Source organism: Lactuca sativa, chromosome 7, assembly GCF_002870075.4.
Source record: "Lactuca sativa cultivar Salinas chromosome 7, Lsat_Salinas_v11, whole genome shotgun sequence".
In the NCBI taxonomy this organism is placed as follows: Eukaryota; Viridiplantae; Streptophyta; class Magnoliopsida; order Asterales; family Asteraceae; genus Lactuca; species Lactuca sativa.
Window position 1 is genome coordinate 112,609,323 of NC_056629.2, and position 9,167 is coordinate 112,618,489.

Genomic DNA, 9,167 nt, shown 5'->3' on the forward strand with positions numbered 1-9,167 from the left:
AATATGTGTTCATGGTGGTAGCAATCACTCACCAAAAGAGGCATTGTGTGGCAATTCTTATGCCAATTTTCTATGTTGTCCACAAACAAAACATATTTTCGTTAATTCTTCATTCATTGTTCAAAAACACCAAGACCGATGGCGTGAAGTTTATTGGGAACGAAAGAAGAAGGATGGTATCCATCTTTTTACAAACCATCTTTCTAAGAGAAAATATGAAGATACAAGTCCTAATTATTTACATAGGAGGGAGCTCGTGATGTTTGGACTGATATTCTTTTGGTGTCTCTTTAATTGGGAAGTCGTGATATTGGGGCGTGCTGCTCATCAACTTACAAATACAAATGATGTTCCATTTGTTAAAATGACTGCAATTAACCATTTAAATTATTGCAAGGTTAATTTGCAGGGTCGAGTTCATGGCAAGGTACGAAAATGGTTTTTGATCCACAAATTGAAGATACGGTTAGGATTCAATTCTATGAGTTCTTTGAGTTGTTTGAAGAACATGTGTATTTGGAGAAGAAACCAGCTTGGAGTAAATAAAATGTCACATTCTGCAATAAAAAATTGTTTTCAAGACCTGTTGTCATGGAAGGTTTGCATGGGAGAACAGCACAATTTGGTTCTTACCGAATTGAGGACAATTCCTTTCGAAGAAGGAGGGAATGATACATGTGTGGAAGTGACAAATTCTGAAAATGATAATGGTTACAAGGTGGATTTGGGAGGAGACCATGGAATGCATGCTACCTTTAAAGTGGGAGAGCTTTCACCTTATCTTGATGATGATGGACTTGATGAATTGAGGTCAATTCCTTTCAAAGGGGGAGGGGATGATCCATGCATGGATTATGAAAGCCCAAGAGGTGATGGATTAGTGATTACTAGTGGGCTAGAAGGTGGCTTGGGCTCAATGGTTGGGTTATGCATGGTAACCCACAAATTGAATTAGGGTTGCATGAAAGCTAGGGCAACATTTTTAAGGATTCATAAGTGCTACAAACGTTACTTTTTGCTTCATAAAGCCTCCTAGCCGTTTTTATCACTCTTTGGTGCATTAGGGTTACACTTTAATGCTTCTGATGCCTCATTAATGCTTCTTATGGCTCCTTAATGAAGCATACACGTTTTTTCTTCATCCTCAAGTGTCTTGGACGTTTTTTTTGTGTTATTTCAAGAGTTTCCTTAATTTTCATTTACTAGTTTTAATGAATAATTGGTTGGTTGGCTTGTAACCACCAAATTTGTAATAAAGGCTTCATATAAAGCCAAGTTTATGCATGGAAAAAGGAATAGACGAATTTTTAAGAAAAAAACCTTTGTTCAATTGGAATTATTGTTATAATTCACAAATTATCTTCTTAGGACGTGTTCTTGACTTGATACGAACTCAATCCAATAGGTCTTGGATTGTTTTCACCGGTATACAACTTAATAGGTCTTGAGTTGTTACTAATCTATCCATTTCTTTCCATTCATATATCATTTGTGGTTACTATTCTCTCTTAATTTACCTAAGCACTACCCTACTCACCAAATCAAGCCCATACATGCATCATAAGTGGTATCAGAGCCTAGTTCCGATTGGGTGTAACTAAGTTCTTGTTCTGAATTCAGTTGTTGTCCAAAAATGTTGCGCAAGCTATATGATGAAGAAGAGGAGGTAGAAGATTCTGGTCCCATCTACGACACCGATGGAGAAAGGGAATTTTGTGAAAGAATAAGTTTCTTGGTTGAAGAGGAATTTATTGAAGAACTTGACGAAGAAACTAATTTCATGATCGGAGATGAATTTGTTGAAGCAATTGTGGAGGAAATCAATTTTGTTGATATGGACAAAATTATTGAAGAAATTGTGATTTTTGTTGAACAACAAATTTCATTCCAAGAGCTTACAACCACGAGAACCAATGACTATAAGTGCCACAAAAGTTCATGTTCTCATATGTTTTATGAACATAACTCCTTTTCTAAAGATCTTAAAGAAATCCAAATTGGAAGCTTCATTGATCAAGAAGATTTATTTGTTTTTCATCTTCATGTTCGTTTCAAAGTGTGGGAAATTTTTACACTTTGGAGACCATGGAATGCTTATATTTTACATTTTGAAGACCTTGGTGAGAGGAGGAAGCATGGTGAGATGTTGGATTTTACTAATTATGATCTTAATAATGATGTTTTTGTTTTGTCTTCATTCATTGATCAAAAGGAGAAAAGTGACTTGCGTATTACTTTTGATAAAAAGTTTTGTGCAATTAGAGATGAAGACTTTTCATTCGTGGCTCAAAAACAAGAAGACGAATTATTTTTGGATGATGGTAGAATTTTGTACCCTCCAAAAGACGATATGATGATTTCCAAAACAATATGTGTTCATGGTGGTAGCAATCAGTCACCAAAAGAGGCATTGTGTGGCAATTCTTATGCCAATTTTCTATGTTGTCCACAAACAAAACATATTTTCGTTAATTCTTCATTCATTGTTCAAAAACACCAAGACCGATGGCGTGAAGTTTATTGGGAACGAAAGAAGAAGGATGGTATCCATCTTTTTACAAACCATCTTTCTAAGAGAAAATATGAAGATACAAGTCCTAATTATTTACATAGGAGGGAGCTCGTGATGTTTGGACTGATATTCTTTTGGTGTCTCTTTAATTGGGAAGTCGTGATATTGGGGCGTGCTGCTCATCAACTTACAAATACAAATGATGTTCCATTTGTTAAAATGACTGCAATTAACCATTTAAATTATTGCAAGGTTAATTTGCAGGGTCGAGTTCATGGGAAGGTACGAAAATGGTTTTTGATCCACAAATTGAAGATACGGTTAGGATTCAATTCTATGAGTTCTTTGAGTTGTTTGAAGAACATGTGTATTTGGAGAAGAAACCAGCTTGGAGTAAATAAAATGTCACATTCTGCAATAAAAAATTGTTTTCAAGACCTGTTGTCATGGAAGGTTTGCATGGGAGAACAGCACAATTTGGTTCTTACCGAATTGAGGACAATTCCTTTCGAAGAAGGAGGGAATGATACATGTGTGGAAGTGACAAATTCTGAAAATGATAATGGTTACAAGGTGGATTTGGGAGGAGACCATGGAATGCATGCTACCTTTAAAGTGGGAGAGCTTTCACCTTATCTTGATGATGATGGACTTGATGAATTGAGGTCAATTCCTTTCAAAGGGGGAGGGGATGATCCATGCATGGATTATGAAAGCCCAAGAGGTGATGGATTAGTGATTACTAGTGGGCTAGAAGGTGGCTTGGGCTCAATGGTTGGGTTATGCATGGTAACCCACAAATTGAATTAGGGTTGCATGAAGGCTAGGGCAACATTTTTAAGGATTCATAAGTGCTACAAACGTTACTTTTTGCTTCATAAAGCCTCCTAGCCGTTTTTATCACTCTTTGGTGCATTAGGGTTACACTTTAATGCTTCTGATGCCTCATTAATGCTTCTTATGGCTCCTTAATGAAGCATACACGTTTTTTCTTCATCCTCAAGTGTCTTGGACGTTTTTTTTGTGTTATTTCAAGAGTTTCCTTAATTTTCATTTACTAGTTTTAATGAATAATTGGTTGGTTGGCTTGTAACCACCAAATTTGTAATAAAGGCTTCATATAAAGCCGAGTTTATGCATGGAAAAAGGAATAGACGAATTTTTAAGAAAAAAACCTTTGTTCAATTGGAATTATTGTTATAATTAACAAATTATCTTCTTAGGACGTGTTCTTGACTTGATACGAACTCAATCCAATAGGTCTTGGATTGTTTTCACCGGTATACAACTTAATAGGTCTTGAGTTGTTACTAATCTATCCATTTCTTTCCATTCATATATCATTTGTGGTTACTATTCTCTCTTAATTTACCCTACTCACCAAATCAAGCCCATACATGCATCATAAGTGGTATCAGAGCCTAGTTCCGATTGGGTGTAACTAAGTTCTTGTTCTGAATTCAGTTGTTGTCCAAAAATGTTGCGCAAGCTATATGATGAAGAAGAGGAGGTAGAAGATTCTGGTCCCATCTACGACACCGATGGAGAAAGGGAATTTTGTGAAAGAATAAGTTTCTTGGTTGAAGAGGAATTTATTGAAGAACTTGACGAAGAAACTAATTTCGTGATCGGAGATGAATTTGTTGAAGCAATTGTGGAGGAAATCAATTTTGTTGATATGGACAAAATTATTGAAGAAATTGTGATTTTTGTTGAACAACAAATTTCATTCCAAGAGCTTACAACCACGAGAACCAATGACTATAAGTGCCACAAAAGTTCATGTTCTCATATCTTTTATGAACATAACTCCTTTTCTAAAGATCTTAAAGAAATCCAAATTGGAAGCTTCATTGATCAAGAAGATTTATTTGTTTTTCATCTTCATGTTCGTTTCAAAGTGTGGGAAATTTTTACACTTTGGAGACCATGGAATGCTTATATTTTACATTTTGAAGACCTTGGTGAGAGGAGGAAGCATGGTGAGATGTTGGATTTTACTAATTATGATCTTAATAATGATGTTTTTGTTTTGTCTTCATTCATTGATCAAAAGGAGAAAAGTGACTTGCGTATTACTTTTGATAAAAAGTTTTGTGCAATTAGAGATGAAGACTTTTCATTCGTGGCTCAAAAACAAGAAGACGAATTATTTTTGGATGATGGTAGAATTTTGTACCCTCCAAAAGACGATATGATGATTTCCAAAACAATATGTGTTCATGGTGGTAGCAATCACTCACCAAAAGAGGCATTGTGTGGCAATTCTTATGCCAATTTTCTATGTTGTCCACAAACAAAACATATTTTCGTTAATTCTTCATTCATTGTTCAAAAACACCAAGACCGATGGCGTGAAGTTTATTGGGAACGAAAGAAGAAGGATGGTATCCATCTTTTTACAAACCATCTTTCTAAGAGAAAATATGAAGATACAAGTCCTAATTATTTACATAGGAGGGAGCTCGTGATGTTTGGACTGATATTCTTTTGGTGTCTCTTTAATTGGGAAGTCGTGATATTGGGGCGTGCTGCTCATCAACTTACAAATACAAATGATGTTCCATTTGTTAAAATGACTGCAATTAACCATTTAAATTATTGCAAGGTTAATTTGCAGGGTCGAGTTCATGGGAAGGTACGAAAATGGTTTTTGATCCACAAATTGAAGATACGGTTAGGATTCAATTCTATGAGTTCTTTGAGTTGTTTGAAGAACATGTGTATTTGGAGAAGAAACCAGCTTGGAGTAAATAAAATGTCACATTCTGCAATAAAAAATTGTTTTCAAGACCTGTTGTCATGGAAGGTTTGCATGGGAGAACAGCACAATTTGGTTCTTACCGAATTGAGGACAATTCCTTTCGAAGAAGGAGGGAATGATACATGTGTGGAAGTGACAAATTCTGAAAATGATAATGGTTACAAGGTGGATTTGGGAGGAGACCATGGAATGCATGCTACCTTTAAAGTGGGAGAGCTTTCACCTTATCTTGATGATGATGGACTTGATGAATTGAGGTCAATTCCTTTCAAAGGGGGAGGGGATGATCCATGCATGGATTATGAAAGCCCAAGAGGTGATGGATTAGTGATTACTAGTGGGCTAGAAGGTGGCTTGGGCTCAATGGTTGGGTTATGCATGGTAACCCACAAATTGAATTAGGGTTGCATGAAGGCTAGGGCAACATTTTTAAGGATTCATAAGTGCTACAAACGTTACTTTTTGCTTCATAAAGCCTCCTAGCCGTTTTTATCACTCTTTGGTGCATTAGGGTTACACTTTAATGCTTCTGATGCCTCATTAATGCTTCTTATGGCTCCTTAATGAAGCATACACGTTTTTTCTTCATCCTCAAGTGTCTTGGACGTTTTTTTTGTGTTATTTCAAGAGTTTCCTTAATTTTCATTTACTAGTTTTAATGAATAATTGGTTGGTTGGCTTGTAACCACCAAATTTGTAATAAAGGCTTCATATAAAGCCGAGTTTATGCATGGAAAAAGGAATAGACGAATTTTTAAGAAAAAAAACCTTTGTTCAATTGGAATTATTGTTATAATTAACAAATTATCTTCTTAGGACGTGTTCTTGACTTGATACGAACTCAATCCAATAGGTCTTGGATTGTTTTCACCGGTATACAACTTAATAGGTCTTGAGTTGTTACTAATCTATCCATTTCTTTCCATTCATATATCATTTGTGGTTACTATTCTCTCTTAATTTACCTAAACACTACCCTACTCACCAAATCAAGCCCATACATGCATCATAAGTGGTATCAGAGCCTAGTTCCGATTGGGTGTAACTAAGTTCTTGTTCTGAATTCAGTTGTTGTCCAAAAATGTTGCGCAAGCTATATGATGAAGAAGAGGAGGTAGAAGATTCTGGTCCCATCTACGACACCGATGGAGAGGGGGAATTTTGTGAAAGAATAAGTTTCTTGGTTGAAGAGGAATTTATTGAAGAACTTGACGAAGAAACTAATTTCGTGATCGGAGATGAATTTGTTGAAGCAATTGTGGAGGAAATCAATTTTGTTGATATGGACAAAATTATTGAAGAAATTGTGATTTTTGTTGAACAACAAATTTCATTCCAAGAGCTTACAACCACGAGAACCAATGACTATAAGTGCCACAAAAGTTCATGTTCTCATATCTTTTATGAACATAACTCCTTTTCTAAAGATCTTAAAGAAATCCAAATTGGAAGCTTCATTGATCAAGAAGATTTATTTGTTTTTCATCTTCATGTTCGTTTCAAAGTGTGGGAAATTTTTACACTTTGGAGACCATGGAATGCTTATATTTTACATTTTGAAGACCTTGGTGAGAGGAGGAAGCATGGTGAGATGTTGGATTTTACTAATTATGATCTTAATAATGATGTTTTTGTTTTGTCTTCATTCATTGATCAAAAGGAGAAAAATGACTTGCGTATTACTTTTGATAAAAAGTTTTGTGCAATTAGAGATGAAGACTTTTCATTCGTGGCTCAAAAACAAGAAGACGAATTATTTTTGGATGATGGTAGAATTTTGTACCCTCCAAAAGACGATATGATGATTTCCAAAACAATATGTGTTCATGGTGGTAGCAATCAGTCACCAAAAGAGGCATTGTGTGGCAATTCTTATGCCAATTTTCTATGTTGTCCACAAACAAAACATATTTTCGTTAATTCTTCATTCATTGTTCAAAAACACCAAGACCGATGGCATGAAGTTTATTGGGAACGAAAGAAGAAGGATGGTATCCATCTTTTTACAAACCATCTTTCTAAGAGAAAATATGAAGATACAAGTCCTAATTATTTACATAGGAGGGAGCTCGTGATGTTTGGACTGATATTCTTTTGGTGTCTCTTTAATTGGGAAGTCGTGATATTGGGGCGTGCTGCTCATCAACTTACAAATACAAATGATGTTCCATTTGTTAAAATGACTGCAATTAACCATTTAAATTATTGCAAGGTTAATTTGCAGGGTCGAGTTCATGGGAAGGTACGAAAATGGTTTTTGATCCACAAATTGAAGATACGGTTAGGATTCAATTCTATGAGTTCTTTGAGTTGTTTGAAGAACATGTGTATTTGGAGAAGAAACCAGCTTGGAGTAAATAAAATGTCACATTCTGCAATAAAAAATTGTTTTCAAGACCTGTTGTCATGGAAGGTTTGCATGGGAGAACAGCACAATTTGGTTCTTACCGAATTGAGGACAATTCCTTTCGAAGAAGGAGGGAATGATACATGTGTGGAAGTGACAAATTCTGAAAATGATAATGGTTACAAGGTGGATTTGGGAGGAGACCATGGAATGCATGCTACCTTTAAAGTGGGAGAGCTTTCACCTTATCTTGATGATGATGGACTTGATGAATTGAGGTCAATTCCTTTCAAAGGGGGAGGGGATGATCCATGCATGGATTATGAAAGCCCAAGAGGTGATGGATTAGTGATTACTAGTGGGCTAGAAGGTGGCTTGGGCTCAATGGTTGGGTTATGCATGGTAACCCACAAATTGAATTAGGGTTGCATGAAAGCTAGGGCAACATTTTTAAGGATTCATAAGTGCTACAAACGTTACTTTTTGCTTCATAAAGCCTCCTAGCCGTTTTTATCACTCTTTGGTGCATTAGGGTTACACTTTAATGCTTCTGATGCCTCATTAATGCTTCTTATGGCTCCTTAATGAAGCATACACGTTTTTTCTTCATCCTCAAGTGTCTTGGACGTTTTTTTTGTGTTATTTCAAGAGTTTCCTTAATTTTCATTTACTAGTTTTAATGAATAATTGGTTGGTTGGCTTGTAACCACCAAATTTGTAATAAAGGCTTCATATAAAGCCAAGTTTATGCATGGAAAAAGGAATAGACGAATTTTTAAGAAAAAAACCTTTGTTCAATTGGAATTATTGTTATAATTCACAAATTATCTTCTTAGGACGTGTTCTTGACTTGATACGAACTCAATCCAATAGGTCTTGGATTGTTTTCACCGGTATACAACTTAATAGGTCTTGAGTTGTTACTAATCTATCCATTTCTTTCCATTCATATATCATTTGTGGTTACTATTCTCTCTTAATTTACCTAAGCACTACCCTACTCACCAAATCAAGCCCATACATGCATCATAAGTGGTATCAGAGCCTAGTTCCGATTGGGTGTAACTAAGTTCTTGTTCTGAATTCAGTTGTTGTCCAAAAATGTTGCGCAAGCTATATGATGAAGAAGAGGAGGTAGAAGATTCTGGTCCCATCTACGACACCGATGGAGAAAGGGAATTTTGTGAAAGAATAAGTTTCTTGGTTGAAGAGGAATTTATTGAAGAACTTGACGAAGAAACTAATTTCGTGATCGGAGATGAATTTGTTGAAGCAATTGTGGAGGAAATCAATTTTGTTGATATGGACAAAATTATTGAAGAAATTGTGATTTTTGTTGAACAACAAATTTCATTCCAAGAGCTTACAACCACGAGAACCAATGACTATAAGTGCCACAAAAGTTCATGTTCTCATATCTTTTATGAACATAACTCCTTTTCTAAAGATCTTAAAGAAATCCAAATTGGAAGCTTCATTGATCAAGAAGATTTATTTGTTTTTCATCTTCATGTTCGTTTCAAAGTGTGGGAAATTTTTACACT